This window comes from Caretta caretta, chromosome 6, assembly GCF_965140235.1.
Source record: "Caretta caretta isolate rCarCar2 chromosome 6, rCarCar1.hap1, whole genome shotgun sequence".
In the NCBI taxonomy this organism is placed as follows: Eukaryota; Metazoa; Chordata; order Testudines; family Cheloniidae; genus Caretta; species Caretta caretta.
The window spans coordinates 13,771,966-13,790,675 of record NC_134211.1 but is presented as its reverse complement, the minus strand read 5'-3'; the positions used below and the strand labels follow the sequence as shown (position 1 = coordinate 13,790,675).

The following is an 18,710-nucleotide window of genomic DNA, read 5'->3' as shown; positions in this document are numbered from 1 at the left end:
TTCACTGGCCGGGCCAGAGTACTTTGTTTCTTTGCTTGGGGATGTTGTGGGAGTGGGAAGGTGGCAGGGTGACACCACTTGTGTCTATGTTTTCAAAAGAGCTGGAGGCACCAACCTATGGCAGCACTAAATGCTCACCCCAGATCCAGCTGTTATTAGACAGGAGACGTCACAGATGATATCGACACCAGTCCAACCTCTGAGCCCTGATTCTTTTACTCACTGGCTAGTGCCACTTAGTAGCGAGCAGCCGATGCATGGAAAGCTTTGGGTGAAGGCAAGCAAGTTTTGTCACTTCTCCACCCTTCTGTATGAACATTTTCTAGGTCTGGCAGGTGCCACTTGCTCTCACAGGAGCATGCTGTTTGAGCCACAAATTTCTCCTTGCTCCTCTCTTCAGGTAATTGGATCTGCTGCTTTCTGAATTCTCACGTCATTTTCCTACAAGGGTCCTGAAAGGATCTCAGGGCATCCTCATGGCCTCCTTTCCCAGTATGTCAACCAACCCACAATTTTAATGGTCACCCAAGAAGAGTGTTTGCCAACGCACTTACTCTGTCACAGCAGCTGCTCTCCTCCATCCAGCCGTGGGCTACTCCAAGCTTCACCAGGAAATTGTCACGGGCTTTTATTAGCATCAGACTTTGAATTCTGCTCTGAAAGTCACACTCAGCCACTCCTTCTCTGCCCTGTATTACTGTAGGACTCCAAAGTCCTGTTCCCTTCCCTTATCTGCCTCAGGGTCCCTCATATGCCTTAATCACATCCCTTCTGGCTCAGAACATATGGGGCTCCCCATAGGAGCCTACCAACACTGCCCTTCGGCCACTAGGGGCATTGCTGAGTGAAATGAGACCCTTCCATTTCCTGTTTGCCTAGAGGGAACTGCCACAAAAATAGCAAGGGCTGGTTGGAAGTTTTCTGATCAAAGTTTTCACCGGTGGAATCTTGTTTATTGAGTATAAAACTTGCTGGGTAGCATCAGCTTTCCTCAAAATTTGTTGATGATTCATTGGAAAGCTGAACACAGAAAAAAAATTATGTTTGAAAACTGAAATTTTCAGTTTTTTTGAGGAAAACTAGGAATTTTCCACTGAAAATGTTGATGTCAATGATCTTTTTGTTTTAATTAAATTTTCTATGTAAAAAAAGCCCAAACAGCTGTAATGAGTGCACTCAGTACTTACTTAGTGCTTTTCCTCTCCAAGGCATTCTCTCTCTCCTTCTGTAGCATTCCCAGGTGCAGCATCTAAGTATGATAAACATTTAGGCCTTGTCTACACTACCATTTAAGTTGATGTAAGTTACTTCGCTCAGAGGTGTGAAAAAACCAACCAAAGAGTTCCATGAGTTACATTGACTTAAAGTGTTGAGATGGAGTAATTATGCTCTCTTGTTGACATAATATGGCTTCACCAGATGCGCTAAATGGATGACGCTGCATTGATGCAGCAGCAAAAATTTAGTGCAGTAGTGAAGACAAGCCCTTAGGAACTTCTTATTCAGTATTTACCACTAAGAGAGATTGTGAGTCTCTGTGGTCTTAAATGCCAGCTGGCTCTTGCTGCAGAGCAGCTGAGAGGAAAACACCAGACAAGCCTCTGCTGCCCACAAGAACTTACCAGATGCAGGACAAGCTGATCTCCATAGGGTAGGAATTGAAGATAAATCCTGACCCAGAGTCCAGCTGTGCTGTATCATTGTATACAAACCAGAGCTTTATGAGAAACCTGCATAATCAGTAGACTCACACAGCAGAGAACCCAGAAAGGCTAGAATAAAGATCTCAAGCAAGGAAGAGACTCTGAAATTGCCTGGTGTGACCTCAGAGAATGGCCCAGCCCATCTGAACCAGATAGATATAAACGTTGCTTTGATAACAAACCGATCAGCAACAGATGCCACACAGTCTTCCTCAGTGCTTAGCTCAAAGCTAGCCAGTGAATAATGAGGAAGAGAAGAATTTAATGACTTGGAATAAAGAAGATAGACTCTCATCACTACAAACTCTGATGGTTTTTTTTGAGTCATGCAATATTTGATGTTTCTCTTAAAGTCTCAGCTCATGAAGTCCTATGATTGTGAGAGGTTTCAGAGTAACAGCCGTGTTAATCTGTATTCGCAAAAAGAAAAGGAGTACTTGTGGCACCTTAGAGACTAACCAATTTATTTGCGCATAAGCCATCTGATGAAGTGAGCTGTAGCTCACGAAAGCTTATGCTCAAATAAATTGGTTAGTCTCTAAGGTGCCACAGGTACTCCTTTTCTTTTTATGATTGTGAGAGAATTTTAGCTTTCATTTTTTTAAAATATAGGTTACTAGCCCTTGTGGGTGCATAGAAAAGCTAAAAAGCATGACCCCTTATTAGCCTCTCTCTTGTTAGCAAACATTGATAGTTGGAGAGGAACCCTTCTCCTGCCATCGTGTGGGTCTGTGGTGAGGTTACAAATATAGGAATGTTACGAATTACACCTGGTAGGACACGCACACCAATGCTACGAATTACACCTGGTAGGACACGCACACCAATGCTACGAATTACACCTGGTAGGACACGCACACCAATGCTGCGAATTATACCTGATAGGTCACGCACAGTTCGAATCTAGGCTGAGGCACAGAAACAAAGTCCACAACTGCAGAGTTCCCAAAAGACACTAAGTTTATTACGCTCGAGCGTGGTGCCCCCCTGCTAGCCAGGGGGGGACCCTGAATACAGATTATACAAAGGTTATATACTTTTTAGCAAAGCATGTTGCCCTCGTGCATTGGAAACCTTAGCCAATAAACAAACCCTTGTCTTATCTACCACCTATCCCTGCTTGGTGCATTCCTCGTGCTATACCAGTATGTTAATTACTCAGCATGGTCCTAAAGCCATGCATCAGTAACTTTTATTATCAGAATGGGAGGCCTCACATCAAGGCCAAGAGACAGGGAGTTAGAGACTGACAAAAACCAGATACTGGGAGTCAAGGCAGGCTGGAGACAAGGAGGAGGATTTTCACAGGGATTCAGTATCTAAGGATCACTCCTCCTGGTGTATGATATGCTGGCATTTAAACAATGGTGGGCCCCAAACCAAAATGGAGTCACATGTGCTAACTTTTCCTTAACAGTCCTCCCTTTTTTTTTTGTACGTCAGTAAGCTATATTGGGGCTGAGTAACCGCGCTGCAGGGTTAGCAACTGCCGACAGCACATACTGCAGCATTGTAGGCATACAAAAAATAATGCAAAAACAATAACAGTCAAAAAAGTAAATACAAAATACGCCATCCCCAAATCCCCACATCCGGTAGCCATGAGGTGAGCCAGTCCCAGACCTCCTGGAATCCGGCGTTGGTAGTGTCGAGGCTGATGTGGTGGAATAGGGCTGCCTGTTGCTTGAGGATGTGGATGTCAGTTTCCACCCTATGGTGCTGATTTACAAATACACAACAGCTTGAATTGACCAGAGCACAAACCCCGTCCTGATTTGCAAGGAGATAATCCAGGGCTAGGCAGTTTTGCAATGTAGTTTGGGATAGCTGGGTGACTTCAATTGAAGGGCAGAGAGAGCATCTGCAGTAGCATTTGCCATTAGTTCCAAAGCAGCTGAAATGTTAACTATAGCCTTTTTCAGCTCGCTTACTCCCAACCATGGCAGAAACCAGCGCACAAAGGAGTGAAAGCCTTTGGGCCGATAAGAAAGGGGGTTTAAAGGAATACTTCGTCGGTCCCTCCATACTAGATTGCGGATCTCTCCCCGGATCAGGTTCTGGTGTACTGTCACGGCGGGTACTATAGCCCCTAAGGTACATGTACCACACCATCCTGCTGGGAGAACCTTATAGGCTGTGTGATTGCATAACCAATACCAGCCAGACCCCTCGGGGACTGGCCACGGGGTCCTGGAGTAGGTAAAGGGGCCTCCCGCACCAGAGCTGATTTGCGTGGTGTCCTTGCACCCTACAAAATTCCCTACAAAAATTGTATTTTCTATGCCCTTACGTCGTGACACACATAAAGCATAATTACCCTGGGCCACCATATCAATAGACCATAATTGGATTGTAACATTTCAGTTAAATGTAGTGTTTGCCCATAGCTTAGCTTGGAGTTTTCGATTAAGGGGGATAGGTACCCCTACCAACGGACCCCCTGACCTAAATATGTGGGGGTACGAATACAAATCCAACACTGCGTTCGATTTACACCTGTTTGATAGCACGGGTTAAATTCAAGAAGCTATTGCCCTTCCATCCTTGTACTGGACTTGGGAATAGGGAGAGGACCCCCCCAGGCAAACCATACCAATGTTGACATCCTCCCCTGTACCATACAAAAAAGCACTACCCCCAATGTAAGTCCAATAAACAGGAACACAAAAAGTCCTGGTGGGCTGTGAAGGTCCCAGTAGCTGGAAAGCTTAGTCCATGGGTTGGTCGTGGTGTTCATTCGTGAAGTGGCTCATCCAATGGCTTGTCAGGATCAGGTGGGGATCTCAGCGCCAACTTAACATAGCTATGATGGATCCAGGAACCTTTACCTGCAAAGGAGTGGTGGCAGATGGTGGGAGTAATGTTCGTGGCTGTAAGGCATTTTTGGTATTTATACTTGCCTACAAGCACAGGTTCCAGCCTCTGGAATAAACCCACCCCACCACTTTACTTCACATTCCCTAGCCCTGGTCTACACTAGGACTTTAGGTCGAATTTAGCAGCGTTAAATCGATTTAAACCTGCACCCGTCCACACAATGAAGCCCTTTATTTCGACTTAAAGGGCTCTTAAAATCGATTTCCTTACTCCACCCCTGACAAGTGGATTAGCGCTTAAATCGACGTTGCCGGCTCAAATTTGGGGTACTGTGGACACAATTCGATGGTATTGGCCTCTGGGAGCTATCCCAGAGTGCTCCATTCTGACCGCTCTGGACAGCGCTCTCAACTCAGATGCACTGGCCAGGTAGACAGGAAAAGAACCGCGAACTTTTGAATCTCATTTCCTGTTTGGCCAGCGTGGCAAGCTGCAGGTGACCATGCAGAGCTCATCAGCACAGGTGACCATGATGGAGTCCCAGAATCGCAAAAGAGCTCCAGCATGGACCGAACGGGAGGTACGGGATCTGATCGCTGTTTGGGGAGAGGAATCCGTGCTATCAGAACTCCGTTCCAGTTTTCAAAATGCCAAAACCTTTCTGAAAATCTCCCAGGGCATGAAGGACAGAGGCCATAACAGGGACCCGAAGCAGTGCCGCGTGAAACTGAAGGAGCTGAGGCAAGCCTACCAGAAAACCAGAGAGGCGAACAGCCGCTCTGGGTCAGAGCCCCAAACATGCCGCTTCTATTATGACCTGCATGCCATTTTAGGGGGTTCAGCCACCACTACCCCAGCCGTGTTGTTTGACTCCTTCAATGGAGATGGAGGCAATACGGAAGTAGGTTTTGGGGACGAAGAAGATGATGATGAGGAGGTTGTAGATAGCTCACAGCAAGCAAGCAGAGAAACCGGTTTTCCCGACAGCCAGGAACTGTTTCTCACCCTAGACCTGGAGCCAGTACCCCCCGAACCCACCCAAGGCTGCCTCCTGGACTCAGCAGGCGGAGAAGGGACCTCTGGTGAGTGTACCTTTTAAAATGCTATACATGGTTTAAAAGCAAGCATGTGAAAGGATTACTTTGCCCTGGCATTTGCGGTTCTGCCTTTGCAAAAGGTTTCTGGGGAGGGCAGCCTTATTTCGTCCTTCATGGTAGGACACTTTACCACTCCAGGCCAGCAACACGTACTGGGGAATCACTGTAGAACAAAGCATTGCAGTGTATGTTTGCTGGCATTCAACCAAAATCCGTTCACGCGGTGGGAGGAGGCAAAATGCGACCTTGTAACGAAAGCACATGTGCTATGTATGTAATGTTAACAGCAAGGTTTACCCTGAAAGAGTGTAGCGACTGTTTTATAAAATGTGTCTTTTTAAATACCGCTGTCCCTTTTTTTTTCTCCACCAGCTGCATGTGTTTCAATGATCACAGGATCTTCTCCTTCCCAGAGGCTAGTGAAGCTTAGAAAGAAAAAAAAACGCACTCGCGATGAAATGTTCTCCGAGCTCATGCTGTCCTCCCACACTGACAGAGCACAGACGAATGCGTGGAGGCAAATAATGTCAGAGTGCAGGAAAGCACAAAATGACCGGGAGGAGACGTGGAGGGCTGAAGAGAGTAAGTGGCGGGCTGAAGACAGGGCTGAAGCTCAAAGGTGGCGGCAGCGTGATGAGAGGAGGCAGGATTCAATGCTGAGGCTGCTGCAGGACCAAACCAGTATGCTCCAGTGTATGGTTGAGCTGCAGCAAAGGCAGCTGGAGCACAGACTGCCACTGCAGCCCCTCTGTAACCAACCGCCCTCCTCCCCAAGTTCCATAGCCTCCACACCCAGACGCCCAAGAACGCGGTGGGGGGGCCTCCGGCCAACCAGCCACTCCCCCACAGAGGATTGCCCCAAAAAAAGAAGGCTGTCATTCAATAAATTTTAAAGTTGTAAACTTTTAAAGTGCTGTGCTTAAAGTGCTGTGTGGCATTTTCCTTCCCTCCTCCACCACCCCTCCTGGGATACCTTGGTAGTCATCCCCCTATTTGTGTGATGAATGAATAACGAATGCATGAATGTGAAGCAACAATGACTTTATTGGCTCTGCAAGCAATGATTAAAGGGAGGAGGGGAGGGTGGTTAGCTTACAGGGAAGTAGAGTGAACCAAGGGGCGGGGGGGGGGGGGGGTTCATCAAGGAGAAACAAACAGAACTTTCACACCGTAGCCTGGCCAGTCATGAAACTGTTTTTCAAAGCTTCTCTGATGCGCACCGCGCCCTCCTGTGCTCTTCTAATCGCCCTGGTGTCTGGCTGCGCGTAACCATCAGCCAGGCGATTTGCCTCAACCTCCCACCCCGCCATAAACGTCTCCCCCTTACTCTCACAGATATTGTGGAGAACACAGCAAGCAGTAATAACAGTGGGAATATTGGTTTCGCTGAGGTCTAAGCGAGTCAGTAAACTGCGCCAGCGCGCCTTTAAACGTCCAAATGCACATTCTACCACCATTCTGCACTTGCTCAGCCTGTAGTTGAACAGCTCCTGACCACTGTCCAGGCTGCCTGTGTATGGCTTCATGAGCCATGGCATTAAGGGGTAGGCTGGGTCCCCAAGGATACATATAGGCATTTCAACATCCCCAACAGTTATTTTCTGGTCTGGGAATAAAGTCCCTTCCTGCAGCTTTTGAAACAGACCAGAGTTCCTGAAGATGCGAGCATCATGCACCTTTCCCGGCCATCCCACGTTGATGTTGGTGAAACGTCCCTTGTGATCCACCAGAGCTTGCAGCACTATCGAAAAGTACCCCTTGCGGTTTATGTACTCGGCGGCTTGGTGCTCCGGTGCCAAGATAGGGATATGGGTTCCGTCTATAGCCCCACCACAGTTAGGGAATCCCATTGCAGCAAAGCCATCAACTGCACATTTCCCAGGGTCACTACCCTTGATATCAGCAGATCTTTGATTGGGTGGGCTACTTGCATCACAGCAGCCCCCACAGTAGATTTGCCCACTCCAAATTGATTCCCAACTGACCGGTAGCTGTCTGGCGTTGCAAGCTTCCACAGGGCTATCGCCACTCGCTTCTCAACTGTGAGGGCTGCTCTCATCTTGGTATTCATGCGCTTCAGGGCAGGGGAAAGCAAGTCACAAAGTTCCATGAAAGTGCCCTTATGCATGCAAAAGTTTCACAGCCACTGGGAATCGTCCCAGACCTGCAACACTATGCGGTCCCACCAGTCTGTGCTTGTTTCCCGAGCCCAGAATCGGCGTTCCACAGCATGAACCTGCCCCAATAGCACCATGATGCATGCATTGTCAGGGCCCATGCTTTCAGAGAAATCTGTGTCCATGTCCTGATCACTCACGGGACCGCGCTGACGTCGCCTCCTCGCCCGGTATCGCGTTGCCATGTGCTGGTGCTGCATATACTGCTGAATAATGCGTGTGGTGGTTAATGTGCTCCTAATTGCCAAAGTGAGCTGAGCGGGCTCCATGCTTGCCGTGGTATGGCGTCCGCACAGAAAAAAGGCGCGGAACGATTGTCTGCCGTTGCTCTGACGGAGGGAGGGGCGACTGACGACACAGCTTACAGGGTTGGCTTCAGGGAGCTAAAATCAACAAAGGGGGTGCCTGTACATCAAGGAGTATTTCAGGCAGGACTGCACGGAGGGTTCCAATAAGGAATGGTGCACCTAAGTTATCGTTGTTATTGGAACAAGGAGGTTAGCCTGGCCTCTGATTGATACATGGCTAGATTTACCTCGCTGCACCTTCTCTGTGAGTGACTGCAGTGTGACCTAGAGGAATGAGTCCCCTAGACAGGGGAGGAGGCAAATGAGTACAAAACAAATCTGGTCTATTTCTTGTTCTGACCCACTCCATCTATCTTTTACATCTTTGGCTGGCAGCAGACGGTGCAGAAGGACTGCATGCCATCCACATCTCATGGCTGCTCGGCAGAAGATGGTACAGTACGACTGCTAGCCATCCCCATCTCTTGCCTGCCTGGCAGAAGATGGTGCAATACGACTGCTAGCAATCCTCATCTCTTGCCTGCCTGGCAGAAGATGGTACAGTACGACTGCTAGCAGTCCGTATCGCCTGCCCGCTCACCATAAGACGGTTCAATAGGACTGACTGCAGGACTAAAGAGAATGACCTGGTCAAGTCACTCCAAATTTAGTCCCTGTGCCCATGTCTGCCCAGGCGCTCCTGATCGACCTCACAGAGGCGACCAGGAGCACCTCAGACATGACGATGACGGCTACCAGTCGTACTGTACCGTCTGCTGCCACAAGGCAAGGGGTTGCTGCTACTGTGTAGCAATGCCGTACCGCGTCTGCCAGCACCCAGGAGACATAGGGTGACGGTTACCTGACCGGGCTCCATGCTTGCCATGGTATGGCGTCTGCACAGGTAACTCAGGAAAAAAGGCGCGAAATGATTGTCTGCCCTTGCTTTCATGGGGGGAGGGAGGGAACGGGGGGCTGACGATATGTACCCAGAACCACCCGCGACAATGTTTTAGCCCCATCAGGCATTGGGATCTCAACCCAGAATTCCAATGGGCAGCGGAGACTGCGGGAACTGTGGGATAGCTACCCACAGTGCAACGCTCCGGAAGTCGACGCTTGCCTCGGTACTGTGGAAGCGCTCCGCCGAGTTAATGCACTTAATGCACTTAGAGCATTTTCTGTGGGGACACACACACTCGAATTTATAAAACCGATTTCTAAAAAAACGACTTCTATAAATTCGACCTTATTCCATAGTGTAGACATACCCCAAGAATACATCCCGCAACTTCCTCCCTGCCAATGTACAATGCTCTGTCTTTGCCATCAAGGCCAATTTTCAGTGTCTTTTGCAGTCAGGAATCCTTGGATTTTGGTGGTTTTAGCAGAGCAGGCTTTTTTTTTTTTTTTTTTTTGGAACAGTCATGGTTTTGCATTATACAGGGGAGAGGTTACTAACACATCACCCTGTAGTGCTTTGTTTTTTTGTTTTTTTTTTAGCAAATACTGAATGCAGGTTAGCTTTGTCAGTGGACAAGGGAGAGGTTACTAGCACTTCACCTTGGATTTTTTTTTTTTGCTGTTTAAAAGGAGGAAAGAAAAAAAACCCAGAAGGAGGGACAGGCTGATCAGTAGTCGAAGTGAAGTCACCTCGAGGTGGAGGGGTCTTTTTGCAGTAAGAAGCATGGGTCTAGGCAGTCAGTCCTTGGCACTTCACAGCGGTGTTGGTAGTTAGCAGGACTTAATAAGGGCCTTTTCAGCATGGGGCCAGAGTAGTCTTTTGTTGATGGACCTTTCTGTAGACCCAGTCACCTGGTTTTAACAAATGGCAGGTTTGCTCAGGATTCTTGAAGCAGGACTTCTTTTACCTGTAAATACAGAGACCTAACACATTTTATTAATGTCTGGCAGTGTGTTGCAGATCTCACAGCTGCTTGGGCACATTCAAGCCCCCCTCTTTCTTGGCTGTTAGCCAAATCCTAGCTGTGAGTAGTGTCCTTGGGCAGGCCAGTGTTTTATCTTTGGACCGAGCCTGCCAGCTACAGCGTTGAATTAGCTCGTCCTCCGTTTTATTTTTTTTTTTTTCCTTTCTTGGCTTTTATTAACCTGCAAAGGAAACTTTCACTTTTTACTCATACACCTTTGTTTAAAAAGGAACACATGTACATTGCCCATTATACAGCACTTCAGTCTTATTGTATAATGTATGTGACATACACCCTTCTAGGAAAATGACTTTATTACAGAGCTTTGGAGCAACAAGCCAGGACAAGCACACCCACTTTTGAGGAGTCCACTTGGTAGAACCTCTGGTGTCCAATAGCTTTCCTCCCTCCTCAGTCCTCTGGCTAGAAATGTGAGGTAGCCAGAAGGATCTCATGTATAATATGGGGAGTGGGTTAACCTTTCATGTCCTTGCTTCCAAAGACTGTTGGTGTGCAAATTTTAACAACAATTTTTTTAATTAAAAGATCTGGCCAATTAATTTTTTTTTTATTTAAGCAAATGTATTAAACTTTAGTATATTACATTTTTTAATATTATTCAAACACTTTGTATTCCAAGTTGAATAAAACAAGTATCTGCATTTTGATTTAACCCTTTTATTTAGTTTTAAATTAAACTGTCCTATGAAAAATTAAACACAGCAATTCTGGCCACAAGACAAACACCACAAGACAGGACATAGAACACAGAACAGAATTCCTATTGTGCCAGTAAATTCATGAGATGTTGAATTGCTTTTTAGCTGGCATCAGTTTTTTCTGATTTTCTGAAAGACAAAAAAAACCCCACAGATCTACCCCTTTTGGGCAGTCAGTCATTGCTTAACATATTTCCTTTTTATACAAATACCTTTGTTAATTGCAGGCAAAACAGAGGAATTACCCATATTTTCTTGTATTTGTTTTATAGGCAGCCCAGGTTTCAGTGGCCTCTACCTTATCAGTTAGGTAATTTACATTAAAACAAATGCTTTCCGGCTTGCTTTTGGATTCACAGGTTAAAGACTCTTACTTTAAAAAGGGCACAATAAACTTTACCAGACTTTTGATTGCCTTTTACTTTTAACTCCTGCTGTCAAACACACAGCGACCTGAAAAGGAAGACACCACCTATTGTAGCCCTTTGGAACCTAACAAGATATTAATTAAGTAGCACTGTATAATTGCATTTCTTTGGAAAAGGGCCCATTTTTTTCCAAAATGGCTGCAAAGAAACCAAGAATTCTTTTTCTTTCCAGTATTTCACAAAGTTCATCTGCTTAATTCTTTCCAGCAACTAAAGAGTTAACTTCTTACTTTCCTTTCTTAAATCACTTGCTTATTTCCCAAAACGACACCCAATTAACTTAGATTTTACCATTCCAAGTATTATTCCGGGATTTACGTTTTCCATTCCTGTAATTATTTACTCCTCTTTTTTTACTATGACCTTCAAGTTTCCAACCTGTTTTCCAATCTCTTTATTTGTTGCCTGCCCGCTTGGGCCCGATCCTGTTTTTTTTTCTCTGAACTGTCCCTTCCATGAGCACCAGCTTTGTTTCACTACCAAATTAACAAGGAGGGTGGGCTTCTTAACTAGTCCCCAGCCCTCCTGGTCTCTTTTCTTAAATATTTTTACTTACAAGGGCTACCTGAGTCCTCCCCACATGAGGCTTGTCACCTGGACAGAAAGCACGGCTAATTGGCAAGCAAGGAGGTGACGGGCATAAGTCAGAAAGCCGAGGGTTTCTGTCCCATACAGTTGTCCCATACATACCAATAATCCATCTGGGCTGGAGCTTTGTCCTCCAGCCTCCTTCTAAGCGCTGTTAATGTATCCCCAGCAAAGGACCCATCCGGTGGCCATTCAACAGATGTTTGAGTTGTTAGTGCTGGCCACTCAACCTTACATAAAATAACAGCTTTTTTCCTACCTAACCCATGGGTGCCAGAAATATTCCCCCAATTCTCGAGAATTTCAGCCAAAGGGGTCCCCTTACTTACACTCTGCCCAGAACCCATAATGGGCTACCAAAAGAACACAAAATGTGCCACCTTATCGCCTAAGCGACGGCTCACACCCCACCCTCCTCGGAGTTCTCAAAGGTGAACTCACCCTGTGCCGGCTGGAGCTGTCCGAATGGAGGAGTGTAGTCTCGCTTGTTGGGGTGAGCCTAGAGTCCCATCGTGGTCGCCAAAACTGTTACGAATTACACCTGGTAGGACACGCATACAACTGCTGCGAATTATACCTTGTAGGACACGCACACAAATGCTACGAATTACACCTGGTAGGACATGCACACAAATGCTGCGAATTATACCTGGTAGGACACACACACAAATGCTACGAATTACACCTGAGAGGACACGCACACAACTGCTGTGAATTACACCTGGTAGGACACGCACACAAATGCTACGAATTACACCTGGTAGGACACGCACACCAATGCTGCGAATTATACCTGGTAGGTCACGCACAGTTCGAATCTAGGCAGAGGCACAGAAACAAAGTCCACAACTGCAGAGTTCCCAAAAGACACTAAGTTTATTACGCTCGAGCATGGTGTCCCCCTGCTAGCCAGGGGGGGACCCTGAATATAGATTATACAAAGGTTATATACTTTTTAGCAAAGCATGTTGCCCTCGTGCATCGGAAACCTTAGCCAATAAACAAACCCTTGTCTTATCTACCACCTATCCCTGCTTGGTGCATTCCTCGTGCTATACCAGTATGTTAATTACACAGCATGGTCCTAAAGCCATGCATCAGTAACTTTTATTATCAGAATGGGAGGCCTCACATCAAGGCCAAGAGACAGGGAGTTAGAGACTAACAAAAACCAGATACTGGGAGTCAAGGCAAGCTGGAGACAAGGAGGAGGATTTTCACAGGGATTCAGTATCTAAGGATCACTCCTCCTGGTGTATGATGTGCTGGCATTTAAACAATGGTGGGCCCCAAACCAAAATGGAGTCACATGTGCTAACTTTTCCTTAACAGGAATAAGGATGTTGGGCCAAGCTGACTAGTGGCTTTGAGATATTCAGCTTCTGATCCCTTATGGGGGCCTGATGAGAAAGTGCTGAGGACCCACCTTCTGAAAATCAGGCATTTGCAAGGTGTCTCAAGTTGGGTACCTGAAATCACTACTCACCTTTGAAAATCTTGGCCAGAAGGCCTAGAGTCAACAGGAGTCCTTCCATTGACTTTAATGGGCTCTGGGTCAGTGGTTTGAGCATTGGCCTGCTAAACCCAGGGTTGTGAGTTCAACCCTTGAGGGGGCTATTTAGGGATCTGGGGCAAAAATTGGGCGATTGGTCCTGCTTTGAGCAGGGGGTTGCACTAGATGACCTCCTGAGGTCCCTTCCAACCCTGATATTCTATGATTCTAAGCACTCTTAGTTACCCCTTCACTTAACATAACTCTAAGCCTAAGACCCACTTACAACAAAATGTGTGTGTGAAGCCACTCAGCAGCTTTTGGCTGAGTATTGTTTTGTGCATCTGTGTGTGTGTGTAAGCGAGAAAGAGATCACACAGAAACTGAGGTCAGACAAGAACAGACTGAGAGCTGGTCTACACTTAAATCTTAGTTAGGATGACCTACCTACATCACTCAGAGCTGTGAAAAATTCCACATGCTAAGCACTGTAGTTATGTCCCCCAAACTCCTGGCATAGATGTTGTGTATTTGGTTATCGTGGTAATAGCACCTTGTTGTTACTATGGCAACTGAGCTAGATTATTAGGGGATAGTGTTAGGATATAGATATTCAGGCCTGTCTGTAAAGGCCTATACTCTAAGAATTTAGGTGTATTCTTATCACTTGGCTAGTGATAGAGGTATAAAAGAAAGAATCAAAACCACTGTCTGCCAGTGTAAGGGCCTTCTCTTACTGTGACAGTTTGTGGCCCTGTGCTTAGGCTCAGGCCTTTGGCTAAGCAACAGAGGCAGCCATAAGCTGGGAAGCGAACGGTCACATCCTCACATTCCAAACTAGTCACATTGAAATAAGGTGCTATTGGGCTGTTAGGCACTATCAGGACAGGATTGTATTCCTATCACCTCCAGAGAAAGGGAAGTGCCTACCAAATGTAAAAGGAAACTTAGTTTGATAGCATCCTGTCTGGCAAGAACTCACTTATCAATAGCTGGGATGTGAAATCCTCACTTCTGTATTGTTTTGTCATTATAGTTCCCACTTTGCTGTTGTTTGTCTGTATAATCTCTGTCTGGTTCTGTGATTGTTTCCTGTCTGCTGTATAATTAATTTTGCTGGGTGTAAACTAATTGAGGTGGTGGGATATAATTGGTTACATAATCATGTTACAATATGTTAGGATTGGTTAGTTAAATTTCAGGAAAATGATTGGTTAACGTATAGCTAAGCAGAACTCAAGTTTTACTATATAATCTGTAGTCAATGAGGAAGTGACTGGGTGTGGGTGGGCATGTGGGTGTGGGAAATGGGAACAGGGAATGGGAGTAAGAAAATTGGAATCATGTTTTGCTAAAGGGGGAAATGGGAACAGGGAATGGGAGTAAGGAAGTTGGAATCATGTTTGGCTAAGGGCAGGAATGGGAACAGGGACACAGGTGTAAGGCTCTGTGGTGTCAGAGCTGGGAAGGAGGATACTAAGGAAGGAAACTGGAATCATGCTTGCTGGAAGTTCACCCCAATAAACATCGAATTGTTTGCACCTTTGGACTTCGGGTATTGTTGCTCTCTGTTCATGCGAGAAGGACCAGGGAAGTAAGTGGGTGAAGGAATAAGCCCCCTAACAGATAGCCCAGCCAGTTTGGGCTGGTTTGGTTAGTTCAATGTGTGGAAAATAAATGGCTGCTTTCATGGCTCACAGCTCTCTGTGTCTCAAGTGATTTCTTCCTAAAACTGCTGCCCCCAAGGATACAACAATAGACATGGCTAGGTTGACAGAAGATCTAGCCTCCCACAGAAATGGATTAGCTACCTCAATGGAAAAACCCCTACCATTGATGTAAGAAGCAGTCACACAATGGCCCTGAGGTGCCAGAGCTGTGTTGCTATAGTGTAGACATACCCTGAGAGAGAGGCAGGCAGCCTGAAGGAGCAGCTGAAAGTGTGGTGGCTGACCCTGGAAAACACTGGGAAAGAGGTTTTTGGGTCAGGGAGCAGGCTAAAAGGGTGTCCTTGGTGCTGTGAGGAAAAGAAGCTGTTTCCTGCTGTTTGCTTCTGTCTGCATTCAGAGACCAAGGACTTTGAACATTCCTTGTAAAGTATCAAAGAACCACCTGGCTAGCACCAATTTCTGCTCCCGACTGGAACACCCACAGGGCTCCAAACTTTGACTAGCCACTTGGCATGAAAAGGGCCTGTCACTGCTTCTGTGCTATGAACTGAAGGAATCTGTCACATGCAAGCAAATGGCTGTGACTAAATGAATTTAATCAGAAGATCTTCAATGATCTGAAACGCAAAAAAGAGTCCTACAAAATGTGAAAACTAGGTCAAATTAAAAAGGCTGAATATAAACAAAGAACACAAGTATGGACAAAACTAGAAAAGCCAAGGCACAAAATGAAATTAAACTAGCTAGAGAAATAAAGAGTACAAAGAAAACATTCTGCAAATCCATTCGAAGCAAGAGGAAGACCAAAGACAGGGTTGGCCTGTTACTCAATGGAGGGTGCGGGGGAACAATAACAGAAAATGTGGAAATGATGTTTCGGTTTTCACCCAAAAAAAGGTAGTAGCGATTGGACATCTGAAATAGTCAATATCAGTGAAAATGTGGTAGGATCAGAGGCTATACTAGGGAAAGAACAAGTTGAAAATTATTTAGACAAGTTAGATGTCTCCAGGTCAGCAGGACCTGGTGAAATACATCCTAGAATACTGAAGGAACTGTCTGAGGAGATATCTGAACCATTAGTGATTATCTTTGGAAGGTCATGGAAGATGGGAGAGATTCCAGAGGACTGGAAAAACGCAAATATAGTGCCCATCTATAAAAAGGGAATTAAAGAAAACCCGGGGAATTACAGACCAGTTAGCTTACTTCAGTAACCAGAAAGATAATGGAGCAAATGATTAAGCAATAAGTTTGTAAACACCTAGAAGATAATGTGATTATTCCCCTCTCTTCGGTACTGGTGAGGCCACATCTGGAATATTCAGTCCAGTTTTGGGCCCCCCACTACAGAAAGGATGTGGACCAATTGGAGAGAGTCCAGCGGAGGGCAACGAAAATGATTAGGGGGCTGGGGCACATGACGTATGAGGAAAGGCTGAGGGAACTGGGCTTATTTAGTCTGCAGAAGAGAAGGATTAGGGGGGGATTTGATAGCAGCCTTCAGCTACCTGAAGGGAGAGTTCCAAAGAGGATGGAGCTCGGCTGTTCTCAGTGGTGGCAGGAGCAATGGTCTCAAGTTGCAGTGGGGGAGGTCTCGGTTGTATATTAGGAAAAACTATTTCACTAGGAGGGTGGTGAAGCACTGGAATGGGTTACCTAGGGAAGTGATGGAATTTCCTTCCTCTAGAGTTTTTTAAGGCCCATCTTGACAAAGCCCTGACTGGGATGATTTAGTTGGGGTTGGTCCTGCTTTGAGCAGGGGGTTGGACTAGATGACCTTCTGAGGTCTCTTCCAACCCTAATCTTCTATGATTCTATGATAAGTAAGGCTACATTTATGTCACGGGGGTCATGGAAGTCACGGAATCACAGAGCCTAGGGGCTGCAGGACTCTGGAGCTGGTAGCCAGCAGGGCCCTGGCAAGGATCCAGCGACAGGCGTCAGCAGCCACAGGTGACAGGGGCCCCCCTGCAAGGTTACAGTGACAGATGACAAACTCATGAGGGGGGCCCGCCTCAGCGTTCCAGCAATGAATGACAGCCTTGTGTGTGGTGGGGAGGAGTCGGAGGAGGACACATAGGGCGAGCGGCTGGGGGTGTCCTGTTATTTTAGAGAAGAGCTGTAGCTCACGAAAGCTTTTGCTCAAATAAATTTGTTAGTCTCTAAGGTACAACAAGTACTCCTTTTCTTTTTGGGGATACAGACTAACACGGCTGCTACTCTGAAACAAATAATTAAAGGTCTAGAAAACATGACCTATGAGGAAAGATTGAAAAAACTGGATTTTGTTTAGTCTGGAGAAGAGAAGACATAAAAGATTGTTAGAAGGAGGAGGGAGAAAAATTGTTCTCCTTAACCTCTGAGGATAGGACAAAAAGCACTGGGCTGAAATTACAACAAGGGTGGTTTAGATTGGACATTAGAAAAAAACTTCCTGTCAGTGTGGTTAAGCACTGGAATAAATTGCCTAGGGAGGTTGTGGAATCTCCTTCATTAGATATTTTTAATCAGGTTAGACAAACACCTGTCACGAATGGTCTAGATAATACTTAGTCCTGCCATGAATGCAGGGGACTGGACCAGATGACCTCTCACAGTCCCTTCCAGTCCGATGAGTCTATGAAATCTATTATTATTATCAGAGTAGCAGCTAGAGGCACACAACGTACTAGGCCTCACACTTACATACTAATAGGCATGAGAGATAAAAGATAAATAAAAGCAAGCATTGTTTTACTATCTCCATTTTATAGAAAGGGAACGAGGACACAAAGAAACTATGTGACACACCCAAATCACACAGACTGTGGGAAACCTAGGACGCAAACCAAGGTATCCTGAATCCTAGTCCAGTGTGTTAACCACAAGACCACACTACCTTCCTACAGGGTGCTTGTTCTCTGGGTGCTTTTGTAAAAAGAAAAGGAGGACTTGTGGCACCTTAGAGACTAACAAATTTATTAGAGCATAAGCTTTTGTGAGCTACAGCTCACTTCATCGGATGCATACAGTGGAAAATATATCAGGTAGTACTGAACATTGCTCTGTGCATGACAGTTAACTAGAGCCCAGGAAAGGCATTTCTATGAAATTCTGTGTTGTGTGAAGAACCAATTTTTGACTGAATGGGTGAACCAAAAAAAAAAAAAAATTGAAAAAAAAAAAATGGTTTCAGGTCAACCCAAAACGAACTGAAAAAGTCAAAAAAATTTTTGCTGCTGGTTGAACAAAATGTTTTGGTCGACCCAAAAGGAAATGTTTCTTTTTGTTTTTTTTTTAAACTTTTAAAAAATTAAATAAAATTGAAATAAAATACAAAACAGTCATTTTGAATTGAAGTCAAAACTTTTAATTTTGAAAATGTTGAAACAAAACATTTAAACTTTTTTTTCTCCCAACCAAAACAATTTAGCGTATTCAACACAAATTTGTAAAATGTTTTGATCAACCCGAATCTGCATTTTTGTTTGGTGAAAAAAGCTGTGGCTGAAAAATTTTGCTCAACTCTAGTGAAAACTACACAGTAATCCGGACATACAAAATATCTAACGTAGCTGTGAACCTCAATGGCCTAGATACAGCAGCTAATTATAGCCATTAGTACATAACTGCCTCACACCCTCAATTGTTCCTAAAGCTGGTTGAAAGAAAAATGTATAGTACATGGAGGCTGAAGACATTAAAGTACAGATCAGAGAGGAAAGAATTTACCGTAAAAAATGTCTAAGCCACTGAAAAGCAGCTGGATCATTATAACACTAAAAATATTGTCAGTATCACAGAATGAAGAAAACATTACAA

The 18,710-nt window shown here is 45.4% G+C and overlaps 1 long non-coding RNA gene across 1 annotated transcript; it reads right to left on the bottom strand.

Annotated features, from left to right (window-relative positions):
- Nucleotides 1-9,089: 9,089 nt before the first annotated feature.
- Nucleotides 9,090-13,070, bottom strand: LOC142072465 (uncharacterized). The gene is made up of 3 exons (XR_012668829.1): nt 12,538-13,070; nt 12,186-12,285; nt 9,090-9,952 (listed from the first exon to the last, which is right to left on the bottom strand). It is a non-coding gene; the product is annotated as an uncharacterized LOC142072465 (long non-coding RNA).
- Between the last annotated feature and the right edge of the window lie 5,640 nt (nt 13,071-18,710).